Raw genomic sequence first — 19526 nt, 5'->3', positions numbered from 1 at the left:
ATAGGAATGAATGCAATTACCCTGTGGTAAGACAGTTCTAATAGGATCAGTATGGAAAAGACTTGAATATCTATTTTGGGAGTAGTTTTGTTACATGAATTTGCAACTGACAAGCCATGAAAACTGTGGTACACGCCAACAAGCTACTTCTTTCACTTAAACCATACAATCAGTTAACTACCAGCCTTCAAGAAGAATCTCACTACACTACAGTACTTTACTGTCTCCATTAATACAGTAACCAGGAGCACGCAATATTACTTACATTTATGCTGAGGCTATATTCCTGCAGATTTTTTTCACCTATTTTGACGAAGGTTCCGAAGATCTTCCAGATCTTCTGCATCCAAGATCTCCAACGTCTGTGGAAATTTCTCCTCTTTCTCTGTGAAAAGAAATTGTTACATCTGAATTATTATTATTATCATATATTATTATTCATACGATGAACTCTATTCATTTGGAATACACCCACAGGGGCCATTGAAAAATACTACATGTAAATAAAAAAGCATACAATACTTTTACAATCCTGTACGTGAGTATCACTGCAAATACATGTTGGGAAATCCATTTGTGAGGCATATGCCCACACTGCATTTAGTTTTTCTATTTGCATTTAAGGTTTTAGAATTCAGTGCAAAACCTATCGTAAGAGATATAAAAGAAGCAAACAGCCTGACATTTTAAAAATACAACTACTACACAGCTAGGCATGAAATACATTGTTTAAAAAAAAGTTATGTTATTATTATATAGGATTACTATATATTCTTATTTAGTTTTGGAAATAACTACCAGGACACTCAACATTCGTTTATTTAGGTTCTTGCACAAAAACCAAAAACAACTGACATTTAAAGTACTTTTTGTTCCAAAAATACAAAAAACTTCTCGCTAGCAAAGCACCAAGTTTTTACTACGCCATCAATGATCAGAATTATTTTCTCAAAAAGAAAATTCCCTGCCACCAAGAGAAATTATCCATCTTCTCTTTAGGTCTTCATTCAGTGCTTCTGCAGGAGAGCAAACCCAACAGAATAAGAAACATGTTTACTAACCTTGAATTTTGCACAATAACCATTTATGAAATATGTATGACTAGGGTTCATATACCTACAGAATAGAGAAAGTAAAAGCAAATACATACTAACCCTATCATGAGTATTTCCTAGAACCCAGGAATGAAAAGTCTTGAAAAATGTACCAACAATCTTGCGTAACAGAATTCTAATCTGAACCAATAATTTTCTTACTGTAGCAGAGATTTAGGCCTTTTATCATAGTGAATTCTGCAAAGTTCTGGTTGAACCTTGTACAAGATAACATCCAAATGATGCATGAAAATAGCTCTAAAATCACAAGAGCCCCTTAATAGACTTTCAGTAAGTCAAGAAACTAGAAAATGCATGTGACCCCAAGTAGAGCTTCAGAGCTGCTACAATTTGAGATGTCACATGCTTGACCATATGGTTCAGGTGATTAGATGTTTAGATTTCCAAATGAGCAACTTGAATAAGACTTCTTCCAAGATGAATTATTGAAAAAATCAATGTTTCCTTTGTGAGGCCTGTTCACAAATCCAATTAAACCGTCCTGATTTTTATGTCAACTTCTTTTTAAGACAAAATAAATGATTAAATGTGATCAAAAGATTATTGGTTGGTAGAACATATTATCCATAAGGATAGAACATATTATCCATAAGGATAGTTTTTAAATAAGTATAGTGTTTAAAATATTACCTAATTAGCAGTACAGTTTTAAAAAACTTGGAATGTCATCTATTTCTTTTCATGTTTCACAGGCGGAGGAAGTAATAGGTTACCTTTATAGAAGGGGTTTTGATCTAGGAAGCATAAAACAGACTGACCATGGTGCTATGCCCTAAAGATAAATCACCAAAAAACTTAGATTCTCTTTGCATTTTTTCCTTTATGCCACTTTCTGCAAGCCAAATTTATTGGTTCATTGGACCTAAATCAAATATTATCCATTCAATGATAAAGACTGAAAGGGGTGTGTCATGATGCACATTCTGCATGTCCTCATAAAAATCACACATTCATGCTTTGGTGCAAGAGTTTGGTATGTATAACATAGAAAAATCACAAGAAAAAATTACACGCCACTCAATTTACAGTGAACAAAGAAAACAAATAAAAGCTAACCACATCACTACAATTATTCCACACAAAAAATTGGTAAGTTTTGCAAATGGAGACAATAGTGAATTTTAAAGCAAATTTAATTTCTTGACAGAAATGAAGCAGACGATTATGCAGAAATCTGGTAGCAGGTATCTAACAAACTTAAAAGTTTTAAAACTTGAACTCTATAGGGATTGTTCCAAACCTTTAGTTGGTACTTCATTATCAAATAAAAAAAATGGCTTTATGAGAGCTAACTAATGTTACAGTTGTTTCAAAAGATTGGTAAATGTGCAAATAAAATCTAATACAAAACTAGGATTTTTCTATAGACAGACTATGTTACAATCAAATAATACTTGGGCTGCAATAAAATGATACTGCACTTACTAAATATTCTCTGTGAAGGTAATCATCCTCCAGTTTCTTCTTCAGGTCTTTGCCTAACTTTCTGTTTTGGCTCGTAAGGAATTTTTCTCTTTCAGTAGATAGTCCTCCTCTCCATCTGAGAAAAACACTGGAGTAGACCTCTGTCTGTGGATTGGAGGCCTCAACTGTGTATGATGTGAACATTGTGCTGAAGCTTCAGGTACCTTGTGATGCAAACAACTAGGCATCTGTCGATTTCTGTAGGGAACTTCACACAGGCTGCAGGAGCCTGAGCTATCAATGTAGTAGTGCTTTTTGTTATATCTTTGGCACAACACACAGTGTTCAGCTTCAGAACTAGAAGATGATATTGGTAACGAGTGAGAACGTTGCCTATCAGGTGGATGCCAGTCTCTTTTAGAACCTAACAAGGGATCGATCTTTGAATGTTTTGAACACCGACGCTTCAGTGAATCACATATTTTACAAGTGTCACCATCTCCAAGTTTTGTATCTTGGTCAGTAGTAGTGCTATCATATTCATCATCTTTATTTGATGAATATCCATGCCGCCTTTCACTTTCACGATGCTCAGTATTATTGTCACTTTTTCTAGTGTCAGAATCTGCTTGCAAATTACATGAATTTCTTTCTTTCCTATGAAGGCCATGCCAGTCACTGCTCTGTTTACTTACAGAATCATTCACAATGTAACTTCTGAATGATTAGTAAATTTTCTTCTTATTTTGGCAATTCCATCAACAAACTGAACCTTCTTCCTAGTCCCTTCCTCTGAGGACTGCCTGGATTTTCAAACCATTGTTAACTGAAAAAGTACCATTATTATCCTAATCCCATTCTGCTGTCCAGCATAAGTATCCAACCCTGGTTTCCAAGTTGCATCTAAAATGGATAATGAATTGTTTCCATCATCTTTGTCATAGAGTTTCCTACCATCTGTGCTGCCTCTAGGATGACTTCTTGTAGAGGGTAAAACATGGCTTTGTCTTGGAATGTCTGCTATAAGTGACCTATGCCTCTGCTTTGCTGCTTTCTTTTTACTGGCAATGCAAGCCTCACACTTTGGTTTAGTATGATTGCAATTTAGTCTTGTTTTCATTTGTTTTCCTAACACAGATGTTTTAGAATGAGTCTTTCTTCACTACTCTTGGGACGTAAAGTGCACTGTTGAGTTAAAAGTCTATGTCATGTTTGCTGCGCGAAGACTGTGATACTGAAAATACGGTTTCTCCTGGGAGAAACAGCCTGATTTCCTACATGACGAAGCTGTTCCCTTTTCTGCAATAAACTTATAAGAATATTTGCAAAGACACTCACAAATGAGTCACATGAATGCTAAGATAAGCATTAGTTTACTATACAGACTAGAAACACTATAGGTACATATAATTAACTAACTACTTAGCAGAAAACACTATCAATTTCTGATGTAGTATTTTTTCACCTACTCCTATTTCAGAAAAAGCAATTTTAGCAAAACAAATATTATTATAATGTTGCTTTAAATATGCCTTCATATACATCTCAGATGAGGCAAAGAACTTTCAAACTACGTATATCTAATTTTATCAATACATATTTGCTTGTTTGAGGTAGAGCATTTTCATTTCCTTGGAGAGGCACTGGATTGTGAAGCTAGAGTTGAGAGTCCAGTAAGAGAGAGTATCTGCAGCATGGATGAAATGGAGAGAAACAGCTAGTACACAGTAGCACTACTGATGAGACAGTAAAGACAGCAAAGACTTACAATAGGTAAATAATACCTGTACCATTCTATGCAGCAGAATCATGGGCATTAACAAAGAAAATTTAGAAAATAGTGTGAAGACTGTATCATAAATGATGAATTTTTTAAGATATGTAGTACCAACATGCTGGAATAAAAGAAGGGGGAAGAAAGTTCCATAAAAAAAAGTATTAGGTATGGGAATAGAAGGAAAACCTGTAGGAAGGTCCAAGAAATCAACTCAACAAGAAGTTCCTGAAGACTGGTGAGCCTTAACCCAGTCTGACCACCTACACATTTCTTGAGAAAGGGCCATAGATAGGGCAAGAAAGTACTTGGGTGTTAACAAAAATACTATGTAAATACTTACAAGTAAACAAGTTATACTCAATAATCTTGTGGGTTTCTTTTTCCATCTTAAAAATGTCATGCTGTGGTACCTACAATTTTCTATTTCTACTACTAGCTTTACCTAAACTTGGTTTGCCTTCACCAAAGCAACTAAATGACAGTAACTATGCACCTAAGGAAACACTTCAGCTTTTTGCAAGACATTTCAGTGAGCTTATAGGCAAACCTGCCATTCATAATTCCCTATAGCAGAGTCAGTCATAGTAAATAGGAGCAGATTTTTTATATAGTTACTGAAAGAAGAAAAAATTAAAAAAAAAAAAAAAATATTCTTTATAAAATATGTACATTTCAGAACAACCATTTGAATGCTAAAAAGTCTCTAATTTTTTAATTATAATTTCAAATAATGCATGATTAAAGTAGCTGCAGTTTTTAAAAAGGCATTCATGTCAATCTTAAACAGCTTGAGATGAATTCACATTATTTACTGGGTAACTCCATTTATGTAATAATACTGTACTTAACAAACTATAAAAACTTTCTTTTCTGACTTAAATGTTTTTCATACCGTCCTTCACCTGATGAAAACTTTATTTCAGGACAGGAGAGGCAAGGTAACTCGCCACACAATGTAGCATCATATAAAATTTCTGAGTCTTAAGAGATTCAAACCACATCATGATACTGAGTTGGCAGGTTCTATTCTAATATTTGGTAGAACTGCACTTTAATTTTTCCATAATAATCAGCCTGAAATTATGAATCTAGGTATACAATAAGTGCCTAAATTCCCAATCACAGTTCTGGATTTACACTTATTAAAAGTACAGATTTTTACAGGCTACAGTAACTTACCTACTTGTTACAGGTCCATAAAATGTGACTTTCTTCAAGGGTGACACAGGAACCTTTTCAGCAAAAGTTTTGCGACGACTTCCTAGCATCTTTTTCTAATACCTCAATAGCCCAAAACAGATGATTCTGAAACAAGACCAAAATCCTTTTGAACTTGTACATGGCTCATGATCACAATACATTTGGCTGGGCTATCACAGATTGTAATGTTTACCTTAACTTTTTTAAGAATAGTATTTTTGAAAGTTCAAAAATTAAATATGATTCTTTTGATGTTACAACAATGTAAGTAAAGGAGGCTTACTCATCACCATTACTTGGCATCTTCCAAAACTAATTACTGGAATTATAGTCCCAATTAGTATAAAATCTCATTAGTATTTCCTAACAACAGAACTGATAGTTTCGGCACACAATATGTGTTATATGTTGGGTGTTAAATGCCATTCCAGCAAAGATAAACCTAAACCAATGAAAGATTTAATTACAGAATCTGAAGGAAATTATGTAGCAAATAAGCTACATAATTTACATCAAAAAACAAAAAGAGAGAGAGAGAGCGAGAGAGATTGCTATTCTGTGATACATGCACTGTAATATAATAGCTCAAGACTTCATAAATTATGTCTACAAAGTTACAACCTTAATTAGGCCTAAAACATTAATTGTTAACTTTAAAAATATACAGCATTCATACATACCAAAAAACAGGTCTAGCTGGTATCCATATTATTAAACTTGTCCTTCACACTTCTGGAAAAATGCCAGATTGTCATATCTTACCATTAGTTGTAATCCAGTGTTGGCAAAATATCAATGGCAAAATCACAGAAGAGTTGAGCGCTCGGATAAAAAAATCTACTCAATAGAAATACCTCTGCACCTATCCTCCCTTTCTCCTAACCTTAACCTTAGGTGCCGTGCCTTGACCTGGCTTTGCTCACCTGTGGATATCCTACCCTCAATGTGATATCATGCAAAACAGAAAAATGTTTGTGCAATGTAGACAGAGGAGTCAGGTGCTCTGGCCTAGGATACTCCTTTACTGCAGTGGACTTTTCTGAGAGAAGACAACTTAACTAGACTTAACTTTATGTAACCTCACCTCAAAAGCCAGGAACTTAACCTTCCATCTGTATTACAATCCCCAAATATACCTACTAATTTATTATAGTATTATCACTTAATGGGGTAAACTTGCAGAAAGGAGAACCAACCATCAAGAAAATTGAAGACTAATACCACTGCCCTCTGACTTGGTAATTACCAGTCTATGTGCAATTTGGGAGCTGTTCTTAATACTAAACCCCTTGGGGATGAATGTAAAAATACAAAATAGAACAGTAAATAGCAAAAGTAACAATAAAAAAACACAAACATAACCAAACGCATACAGAAAATAGAGTAAATAGTCCTATCCTGGTCAGCAACTGGCAGGTACCAGGCCATGGTAGACCTAGTAGCCTTCAGTTTTACCTAACCCTAACCTACGTCTACTCAGTCTAACCTATTGAATGACCTGGTAGTTTTCAAAATTAGTACAGGGTTAGCTTAGGCTAGTCCATGTTTCCAATGCTCAATGTCACTTGGGGAGGAGGGGGTCAAGGGAGGAGGGGGTCAAGGGAGGAGAGGGCACCTGCCAAGATCAGGGTACCTACTTCGCCCTAAGTAAGATTAGGAAGGTAATGTCAATCGTTCTCAACTGGCAGCTCAAAGCCAAAGCTTGAAAACCTAAAATGACCTGGCCTGTATAGCCCTTAAGTTACTAGCCTACTAAACACCACAGGAAATAGGGAGGTAACACTTTACACTTAAGTTACTACCTAGGTACTACCTACCTACTAGCCTAGGTACCACACACGGGATATCACCTACTATAGGTAGTAACCATTTACCCTTAAATTACCAGTTTACCCTTAAGTAGCCCTACCTTTACCCTACGCCTACTACCTACCTCTAGGTAGGATACCTAACCACCCACAAGAAACGGGAAACAATTTTCCTTACGTTACTACTACCTAGGTAGCTACCTACTACCTAGTACTAAACACTCACAGGAAATAGGTAGGTAACGATTTACCCTGTAACTTAAGTTACTACTAAACACCCAAAGGAAATGGGTAACAATTTACCCTTAAGTTACTACTACCTAAAAGACCCATTGGAATTACTATAGGTACAACTCAAAGTAGCCGAGAGCTACCCACTAGGTACTAAGGTAGGTCCTACGTTTGCATACCCCACAAGTCAGTGTAATTAAATTACCTAAAATCATAGGCGGGCGAGATATTTGCGTTATATCTAACACACACTTTCATAAATAAACTACATATTAGTTGTGTAAATGCTCGCGATGATGGAAATTGTAAAGAAAATATTTAGTTTGTTTACAATTTATGATTAACCTACGGTGATTCGATTCGGCGTTCCTAAGCACTGAATAGTTTCCATTATAATATTGTTAAATATTCCTACAATATTCCTAAAACTTCACGCACTCACTAATTTCATAATTATTAATCTTTAACGTTCTGGTGAAATATTATCAATCTTTAAAGTTCAGGTGAAAAATTTAACATGAACAGCGCTTAAACGAAGTATATGGACTTACGGAACGACACTGACAGTTCAGACTTCCTGCAAACACTCGGGCAGGTGTTCCCTAGTACCAAAAAGGCTGTTACAGGTCCTGTGTCATTCAATTATCAGAAATGCTCGTTATCTAGATGTAATTAACTATCCACTTTCCTTATATTGAATATCACTCTACGCTCATGGATATCTACGCCAATACTGCTCTTTAGTTTAAATACTTTCAATTCTTCAGCTTTTTTCTAGTTCACAGCTCTGAATTAGCAAACGAATTTTACGATGTATATGTCAAATATATACTGATTGTAGTAATTGCTTTTATTGGTTTGTGTATTTGATCTTTAGACTATTTTCTTCTTAATATAATTAAGTTTCATGTTTAAAAGCAAATTCTTTTCTTTCTTAACTAATTCGGTGCCTGTCCCTTGTTTATCTGTCTACTAACATATTGTATAGTTTCGGTTACTCGGGGGAGTAAGCCTACAATTAATTTGTGTCCTTTTTATTTGAGTATTAATTGCAAAGACCACTTCATGTTGTTAGGAATATGTATAATGTTTATAACTTATGCTAGGGAGAAAATCTTGCACACGTCACGGGAAGGCTGATTGTCTGGTTATGCCTTGTTTACTTATTTTTCTGTAGCTTTCAAAATGCATGAGTTGATTTTTTGAATTTATTTTTACTATCCTTTGTTTCGCACTGTATAAAAATTTATGTTCCCTAACATAAATACAATTTCTTTGTCTACTTTCTTTTTTGTATTTTACTTATCTGAATGTCTCCTATTGGCCTGAAAAACCTTTAGTACCTTTAAAAGTGTTTTTCCCTTATGTTTATTTGTATGGTGTTTTAGTTACATGGAACCAGTGGTTATTCAGCAATGGGACCAACAGATTTACGTAACTTCCGAACCACATAGAGAGTAGCTTCTATCACCAGAAATACACATCTCTCACTCCTCAATGGAATACCCAAGAATTGAACTCGCAGCCACTGAGGTGGCACGCCAACACCATACCGACCACGCCACTGAGGCACTGTTGTTCACTATTCACTACAGTATAACTTAGTTTTAATGGTAATTGCTTACATTTCTGACTTCTGTTTTCACACATTAGTGATAAAGGTCAGATTCATGGCCAAAGTACTATGTGATTTCCCTTCGGTTTATCAAAATAGTTGTGCCACTCTATATTTACAGAAAATAAACTGTGCAGCACAGATTAATTTACATGTCTCTTTTTCACAGACAGCAGCCTGAAAACGCATGAAAATCCAGGGAACAACAATAAAATATTAAGGTAAAAATAAGCAATATTTCACTTTTTTTCCTTGGTCTTTTACTGTTTACTCTGTTTTACTTTTCAATTCATGCAACTTATTTTTCTTTTCAATCCATGCAACTTCTGTATAGAATGGAATGGAATGGAATATGGAATTCAGGCTTACAGCCTAGCACTGGAATCCAAAGGATTATTCAAGAGCTGTATACTGTATTGACTTTCTTGTCACATGCCAAAAAAAAAAAATGTTTCTTGCTAACAGACTTTCATTTATTGAGAAAAGTTTATCTTTTATAATACCAAATATTTGTGCATTAATTTATGCAATCTAAATTACATTCACATGCTGAAATCTTCCAACACTAATATTCCAAACAAGGAAACTCAGTTTTTCTAAGATTAACAGTCATAATATAGAATAGGAATTCCTGACTGTCATGATGACACATATTGTTGACAAAATTGCTATATGCTCTTCGCATGGAACATAGAAAACTAATGATTTAACCTTTGATTTGGTCATTGGACAAAGGATGATTATTAACAGATATTGGTACTTACAATTTTCTTTTCTTTAAATTTATTACGGATCCTTCTCAATTGTAATGAAGTCCATCATAGACCTTGCTTTTCCTGTTTTCTAAATAATTTCTCCTCGCACATACGAAGATGATAAAGACATTGTGACTAAGGGACGGCAAAGGTAGACCTCTATAATGGCCGTACACCACAAGCTGATCCTAGGTATACTTTAAAAGTTTCATGAAAATATTTTTTACTTTACCCCTATCTTAAGTGTTACTGTATCACCCTAGATGACTTTGTTATTTTATTGCTCTTGTTCTCCCATCAAATTCTGTTACAGTTACACTCTCCTTTGTGCTTTTGCAATCTACTTTTCTCAACAATTGACACCAAGTTAATTTAGGCCAAACTTCCTTAAGGTTATTTAGGCCAAACTTCCTTGGACACATCTGGCGACTACAATAGTAGTTCACCAAGACTTGAAAATATTCTTAAAAATATGATGACATAAAACTACTAAATATAAAGCAAATCCTTTGAGAAGAAAAGGCAAAATGAAAGTTATATTATCAAGTTTAATGTGTTTAGCTCACTTTACCAAAATATTCTCTGAGATAAAAACAAATTTACATTGTCTGCTGTGCTCTCCTTTGAACTTTCTCTACATTTTCTAATGAGTTCAACTGTTCTAAGGTAAGAAGGGACACTCCAAGCTGATCATCACGAGTGAATGGCTGAGCCATCTGCCGCAGCCATGGTCTGATCATCTGTAAAGAGAAAAGTAAAGCATTATGAAGAGCAAAACAAACCTGTTCTATTTGGGCACTGTCCAAGTCACTAAAAATCTAAGAGTAACAGTTCTCTGTTTGCCTTAAACATTGCAACATAAGTAACTGATACCTATAAACACCCAACGTATGGGAGTTTATACCACTTGCGATAACATACTTCAATATTTTTTTCTTAATTTAAGTGTAATAATATTCCAAAATGAAAATGTAGAAGCACAGTATAAAGAAGTAACTTGAATAAGATGAGTCGAGTTCTAATTCCTGCGATGTACTGTAGATGGCATTAAAAGATCTCTTCAGTGCCTTTTTGGCAATAGCTACAATGCTTTCAGTCTTTTACTTTTTGTAAGTTCCAACCTAGCTTTACACCTTCTTTAATTTTACCCAGCCTCCATTTTCACTTCTTAGAAGTAAAGCCTTGGATCCAGTCCTATAAGAATCTAAAATGTGATTCAGTGGTCTCATTAAACTAATTTATTACATCACTCTGCCAATGAGAATGAATGCTACCACTTCAGTGTGAGTTGACAAAGGATCTCTGAAATCATACAATGTAAAGTTTTGCTATTGAAGATAACATTGTTTATCCAGTGTATATATCAAACCATAATCTAATGCCAAGATAAACCTGAGATTACAATGGTCCTGGAAGATGCCACAGAAAGACTTTGAAGAATAAGATATACATATGTGAAAAAGACTGAAACTGAAAAACACTTCAGCATTGTCTAAGATCTCCTTTACTTCAAGAATTTGGACAAACTGCAAGTGAGTTCTCAAAAGTCTGTGGATGATGCTGCTGCCAAAACCCATAGAAACCCTGTCTGACATTTGCAGGAAGAAGATTGCCTGGCAATCTTGATCCTATCAAAACAAATGTGGTAGATTTTGAAGTGTAACTTGCTACTTGTAGTTCATTTGGCAGTAAGAACTGTATACAACTCCCATGTTCTCACTGTTTCACAATAGAATATACTTATCCCCATAACTGACCACTTTATGGTTTATTCTTTTTTCAAGGTACCTGATCCCTACAGTGTGTAGTTTTCCTTCCCTGCCCTGGTCCTTAAACACCTTGTCCAACCCCAGCCCACTGTCTTGCCAGTACCACTAACAACATTTCAGACCAAATGTCTCCAATTTACTGCAAGGCAACATGGAAAACCTTATCTAAACCTCCACTGTTCAACTAAGTGTTAAATAAAACCTAGAAAACATGTACAATTTAATAAGTTTACAATATGTGTAGTTGATTACAACATGCTATCTTTTGATTTGAAAATATAAAATGCACACTAATCAACCAATGATAAATATAAGCATTGGCAAAAATCCAGATTAGGCATGGCCTGAAAGTTGCTTAGATGCAGAATTAACACTGATCGATCTAACAAACACCTATGGGTCCTGATTACAGAGCACCTTCAATATAGTAATGTAAGAAATGCTGAGAGTCCTTAGTTGCAGTGCCTCTTTTATGTTCTCTTCGCCAAAATTCACTTTCTTAACTTCATCCTCACTTAAGAAAAAATTCTAACAATCAACAATAACGAAAAGCTGGAAATTCCAACTCTTTGATCTGGTAAACTATCTATATATTAACAATATCTCGGAAGTCCACAAACTGTGAGGATATCAGTTCCATTCCATAATTTACCTGCACTGCTTCTTCTGTGGAAAGATCACTGGCATGATCAGTAAGGTATTCTTGAATCCAACGCGGTAGCTTATTCCGTTTGTCCGCTCTGAAGAAACGCTTATCAGCAAACAACATTATTCCATAGTCAGTCTTCCCTCTCATAACTCGTCCTACACACTGTGCTGCATGTCTCATGGCATCAAAGGTTAAAAAATCATTTTCTCGAATCTATGGAAAGAATTACAATTACTAAAGGTTTTCATTAAGATTAAAAAATATCATAATACACTAATTCAGTATGCTTTAGTTCTCCAATCCTTTATGGAAAATGTTTGCAAACTTCAGCTCAACCCAAGTACACAAGTTATGAGTCCATATATATTACGTATTTCCTTTTTAACTCACAGATGTATAAGTATATTACTCACATTAAACTGGCTACGCAGGTACTCCAAACGAGCTTTAAGAATTCGACTCTGAGTATACATAAATGGGATCCCCATCATAATTACACAGCGTCCATAGTGATGGTCAAAATCAATTCCTTCAGAGACCTTCCCTCTAGCAACGGCAAGGAGAACGCCTCCCCTACCCTTATCACAAGCCTAAAAAAAATATGAATTTTCTTACACACTTCAATAATACTAGTATAAAAATGGTATATTTGCTTCTTATGAAAACTTACTAGATACAGGTTCAAGAAATATGTACATCCTGATGACAACCAAAATTATTTATGATACAAAATGCCAAATTCTAATTTCATAAATGAAGTAATGTATCCTTATTTAATGTTCTTAATTATAGTAAAAAAAAATATGTGGTAAAGTTCTTTCACAAATTGACCAAAAGAAAAAGCCTGACTTGCAAGTTCACACCATTCAAACAATTTAAGAAAATCATTCACTAACCTTCATGTAATTTAACAAAGCAAGAGACGTTTCTGCATCATCTTGAGTTTCAATGAATACCAGTTTATGGCGCTGCAAATCATTTATGATTCCATGATCATACCATGTTGCCACAACATTTTCCAAATACAAATAGGAGGTAAAGAAACACACCATTCCTAAGAATACAGGTAAGAAACAAAAACTCAAAATATAACAAAATGGGTATAAAAGCATCTAAATTATCTAGCTATCAAATACTTTGCTAATACAGTGGTTGATAATTGGTGGAATAAAAATACAGTAATGCACAATTTAACAGCATTTTTACATTGGGTTATAATCAAGATCTGTATTGTTACATTACATCATGCTAGCCTGGCGGTTTCCACATTATAATTAAACTTTACAGCCTAGGCACAATTACACATCTGTATAATTACAATCAAGAAATCAACTTGAAACTTTATAATTACCATCAGGAATTATGGTTGCCATTTCAACAAGTAATTTTCCATAATTCCTTACAACAGCAGGATCATCACGTGACTCAAATTTTGAGGAATGGCAACTTGATCATTACCCTTAGTTACAATCTGAAAACAAATACATTAGAGCTAATAACATTTTGTAACAGATCAGTGTAGATACAAATGATGCAACAAAAAATTCTAAATTTCAAGGAAGAAAACTATTTTTACAAAATATGTATATTCATCTGATCTCTGTTAAAAAATATAATGTCTAACCACAGCCTTAACAAAATGGATGAAATATCCAAAGAAACAAGGACTCAAGCATGGATATCCTTCTCATAATACATGAAACTAACTGAAATGATCCTCCAATAAGATCATTTACAGCAACAGAAGATTCATTAGTAGTTTTGCAATTATGCCACATGGTGCTAATTTTACCTGACCCTAAAATCTTAGCCCATTCGTTAGTCAGTTAATACATCCCAGGTATCAAAATCAACTCTTTATCAATGTTATGGTAATAACTCTTTGATGTAAGCTGAGATGAGAATATTACAATGTAGTAGGTTGGAATGCTTATTCTGTGTAATGCAAAGGCAATTACACCAAAATGCAATTATTTCTAAACATCTGCCATACAAAATTAATTGCAATGGTCACAATGCCCTCTTAACTTCTTAAATTCTTCGTGCTTTTCTGGATGCTCTTGTCACTACAAAGACTTGAGATCCCAGTGCAGAAATATGAAGAAATTATGATGTACAGTAGCAGAAACATAATCACGTCATGATTATGGTAAACCCGGGTACATTTCCTGCAACCCAGACACTCATAATTTCGTTTGCATCATATTTCTTGCTCTTGAATCTCAAGGCTTTGCCGTGACAAGCGTATCCAAAAAGAGCACAAAGAATTTGAGAAGTTAAGAGGGACTTTTGGCTATTACAATTTCAAATGTATCTAGTAAAAAGTGACCAGTAGATTCTACATCTGCCATACATTATTTGCCAAGAAATACAAACTATCTATGTAATAATAATTATAAAAAACATAAGATTAAAAGAATTAGTTACATCACTCCCGTTTGGTTTTCTTAATCCTGTATTTTGCTCGTGTTAATGTAATTTATATCAGACATTTACACTAAGATATTTTCTGGACATTAATGCACATACATTCATATTACTTCCCTTTGTGTTAAAATATTATTACTGCACACTCAAAATTCTATACTCAAACCTTAGTTGGTAAGTACTCACCATTGGAAGGATACATGAGCGAGCCAATGTCATGGTGAAAGAATTCTGTATAACAGGATGGAAATCTAAAATTTTGGGATACATGTCCAAAGGTGACAACGTTCCAGATGTGATGACAACAGTCTGGAACTTAGTGAAAACTGGTTTTTGATGGCAAGGGAAGAATCAAGACATCTGAAAGAAAAAAAGCATAAAAATTAGGAGGGTACCGACACCCCCAACCAATTAGAATTTAACTTCTACTTACATAAGTCGAATGCATCAAAATATATTCAACATGATGAATACAAAGATTTACGTGGTCCCCCTGTATTCGCAGGGGATGCGTACCAGACCCCCCCCCGGTGAATAGTTAGAAACCCGCGTATGTTTGGAACCCCTATAAAAACGCTAAAATCAGCCTATTTTTGCTAGTTAAAACTCAAGAAAACCCACCAAAAATGTTCACACTTGGTTTTTGTAATAGTTTTATCACAAAAAAGTGCATTTTATGATGAAATTGAAAAAAAAAACCAGGAATTTGGGAATATTTCTCACAGAAAAATACCATGAATGTGCGAATTTTCCACGAATAATGCGGGGAAACGTTCCCTAGGGAAATCTGCGAATGTGTGAGTCCCGCCCAAATCCGGAGAACGCAAATGCGGGGGGGTCCACTGTATTCCCAAAAATAGCTTATAATTCAGCCAAAAAACCACCTGCTATTGAAAACTTCCATAGAAACTTCTACTAACAGCAATATGAATAATTAAAACATCGCCTTCATTTGGTGCACCTGGTGGCAATTGAGGCAAAATAAAGAAATCAAAGAACAATTTGCAAACTTAAGGAAAACATTCTACAATTTATTTACATTCCAATCTAAATGTTGAAGATTTAATAATCAAGCCACAGCTGGTACCAAGTTTAGGTTTATCTCTGGAAGGAACAAAAACCCACAATGACAGAAAGAACAACTGTGAAACCATAAAGGGAGAATTGAGTTGAGACTATGGTATCATTATCATTAAAATGTATACACTATCCCATGAGCAAAAGCATACCTAATTTTCCTTGAATGACATTAAACCAAATGACATGAGTTGAAGAACTGGCACTGTCACCAGAGTAATTTCTTTCAACTTGGTCAAAAGCTAAACAAAGGAGGGGGCACATATTTTATTTACTATAGTAGACTGTAAAAGCTTTGGAATACCCATTTTGCACTCCAAATGCAAAATGATTATTCAAAACCAATAGAGAGCAAAAAACTACAGAAATACTGAATCTACATACTCAGTGTTCAAACTAAACATAACATCAGTAGATTCAGAAGACTTACCTCAAGTACAGTATTGGATTTGGAATATTAGGTGCTTTATCCTCAAAAGGTTCAATTATCACTGTGAATCCTTGTAGATATGTGGACACCAAAGTAGCAAAATGAGCAACAGCAACAAGAGGAGCTAGATCTGACACATCAGTTAGCTCTAGTGATCTTACAATAGAAGACAGTCGTTCTGAGCAAAATCTGGAACAGAATGAGTGTATGAATTTTTCATGATATGGAAATCAAGAAGGAAAAAAGCCTACATATAGTTAAATTAATTTGTCAAATAAAATATCATCATAATTGTCTAAAGTTAGCTTTTCCCTTTCAACTGTACACATTATTCACGAGTGGGTATTCCTAAAAGTCTAACATCTGTCTATTTTCTAACTTCATATCACTACATGTCTCTGCCACTTTTTTCTTTTAGAAAACAATCTTCCCTTTCTACTACGGGCACATATCTTAAAATTCTATGGTCACATCCTTTCAAAATTACCACCTCCTTGCTGCACAGAGTAGTACAGGCCTTAGTAACCATACAAAGTCTTTGTTCTCTCTACTAATGGAATGTTTTCGAAAGTAGTCTCGCTATCCCTCTACATTTCATCTATTCTGCAGCTAATCCTACTATCCTCTATACCCCTGCCTCACAGTCTAGTGTTTCCTTAAAGTAACATAAATGCAGAAATGCTTCGCTTACTCCAAGACTTATCCATTGGTACAAAACAGTTCACCATCTCTCTCTTCTCTCAACTCTTCTTGCAACACATGTCGAGAATCAAAAATTTAGATGAGCATTTCAAATCCTGTGCATTAAATTTAAATACATTTAAAATCCTGTGCTATCTTACATCATCTGTTACATTCGTTACAGTATCAGTTCACCAATACAGCCTTCCCACAAAAAGCCACATAGCCATTTCCTTTACTATACGACATATTGTACAACTAAATTGAAAATACTTCTTAGAATACATAATTACAAATTCTGTTTTAATTACCCTCCATGATCTACTTATACTTTCTCCACAATAACAATAATAATTACGTAATCCTAATAATACCCTGAAAGGCATGTTTGGCCAGGAAGCTTCCAACAGAAGTGGGGACACCAACTGGTGAAATTTAATTAAGCTCCTTCAGAATGACTCCATCTCTCAACCATACAATCATGCTGCAAATGACAATTCATGTTTATCCATCTTATGAACGTGCAATTTATGTCATCATGTCGAAGTAACTAAAGATGCAACCATAATAAATTCTTTACAACCTGTCACGCTTTTTACATAATAACTTAAATCAAAACCTCCCTACAGTAATTTCTCTCCAAAACTCAAAAGCAAAGTTGTCAAACAGTTTTCCTTAACTGAATCAAAATAATGCAATACAAAAAATAGTTAGAAAACCTCTTTAAAAACAATTATCCTTAAAAGCTTACCTCAATGGTTTTCGTTCAATAAATGCACGAGTTTTTCAGGTCCCTGAGTATACCAGCTGGAGATTCTTGAACAGCATGGGTTACAGTAAGTCGATGTTTTAGAAAATCTACTAAGCGCCTCATGAATGATACAAAAAAGTCTGCTGTTCTGATCGTCCCAGGTATATTGTCTGAAGCAAACAAGATAGCATCAAGAGTTTTGTTGGCACAATAAAACTAAATTTGATAAAAAAAAAAGTTAATATGAACTTGAAAGTATTGTTGTCTTGTTGGATGCATAAGTCTCCATGAGTTGGTTAATTTCTTAAAATATATATTATGAAAACTAAATAGATTAGCAGTAATTTTTCTAAGCACATAAAAAACTGCTGTAATGTTTTGTTGCACAATCTTTGATACCTTATATATTAATTTAATTCTATTTGTTTTTTTTACAAAGCATTTTAATTCTTTGCTGATTTATAAGTATTTTATTGGATTACCTATTGATTAACTAATTTATATTAAAACAGCATCACAGAAATATATAAAGTAGGTTAACCAGCCCCCTGAGCAATAATTCTTAACGCAATGGGCTTGACTCTTAATTATACTGTTGACAATACACTAGTTTTTCAAATCCTGTACTCCTAAGTTTCACTAGATATTTCATGATCAAAATTATACACCATTGAAAATAACAGGAATTCTCTTGCTTCTTTTAATTTTCTTGAGAATCATTTGCAATTAACATCATACAAAAGATACAGCTGCCAGATGGTTGGAGATACACAATCCCTTATCCCTTCTCTATGTGTAGGATTAATTTCAACAATGCTGGAGAGTGGGAAGAGTTGAAAGATACTGGACTGAGGGATATTTACTTCCTTTTATGTGCAGCCATGGACTATGGGTGATGTGTGTTGATGGAACCACCTTCACTTTTCACACCCTTTACACCTACAACCTACATGAAAGGAATTCTATAACCATCTTTACACTTACAGCCATGTAGGGCTCCAGCATATGTTGAGCATGAGAATGGCGAGTTTTCACACATCACATGTCTGGAGGTTATGATTCTGCAGGATAGCAATTGTATTGTGGTTCACAAGTCTTAGTGTTATTGTCATCAAGAGTACTTGAGGAGCAGAGGGCAACCAATCCGTATGGTAGCAAATGACTTCAAATCAAATTGTCTATGGAGCTGGGCACTATTCTTACTGGTGAATAAATGTGATGTTATTCAAGGTAGGCCTGATCTTGAATAAAACTGCGGCTGTTTTCATTAAACTGTAAGATGTACACAAGATAGGACTCCTTTTTGATTCAGATAATTCATGACATTTTTACAGGAATTGTTACTTTGAACACAACACTTAGGAGTAAGTACTGTACACTGAATTATCTATACTACATCCTATCATGAAATTCATTTAGCAACCTTCTTAAGATTATCAAGCTTCTAAATGCTTTAGATCAAATGCATCATATTCAATTTCCAGAATTATTGTAAATGCAAACATTTTCTCTTGACTTGTTGATTTTTACATAAATGCTGTAAGGTATACAGTACAGTATATTGATTTTTATAATTGACTGCTTTGTATGGGTAAATTACTGAAAATCCCATTTCACTGCCTTTTAATAACAATCATTTGATCTCTTAAATTTTGATGTACAATATGAATTAATATTTTTCCAGGAATTACTATATCTTGAAATACTACTCACATACAACTATCACTCAGAATGCATGTACAGTACATTTCTCAAGCATTATCTAATAGTTTTCATACAATGATACAACCATCTGAATAAAATAATAATAAAAAAGCCTGAATAAAATAAGTATAAA

At 34.4% G+C, this 19526-nt stretch overlaps 1 protein-coding gene and 1 pseudogene across 5 annotated transcripts in view; both read right to left on the bottom strand.

Moving 5' to 3' along the window:
* LOC135197146 (uncharacterized) overlaps nt 1-19526 on the bottom strand; it is a 102681-nt gene that overhangs the window by 1382 nt on the left and 81773 nt on the right. The gene's annotated exons all lie outside the window — the stretch shown is intronic.
* The window catches only part of LOC135197145 (general transcription and DNA repair factor IIH helicase subunit XPD-like), a 38490-nt pseudogene continuing 29397 nt past the window's right edge, over nt 10434-19526 (bottom strand).

Source organism: Macrobrachium nipponense, chromosome 18, assembly GCF_015104395.2.
Source record: "Macrobrachium nipponense isolate FS-2020 chromosome 18, ASM1510439v2, whole genome shotgun sequence".
NCBI lineage: Eukaryota > Metazoa > Arthropoda > Malacostraca > Decapoda > Palaemonidae > Macrobrachium > Macrobrachium nipponense.
This window is presented reverse-complemented; position numbering and strand designations above follow the sequence as displayed.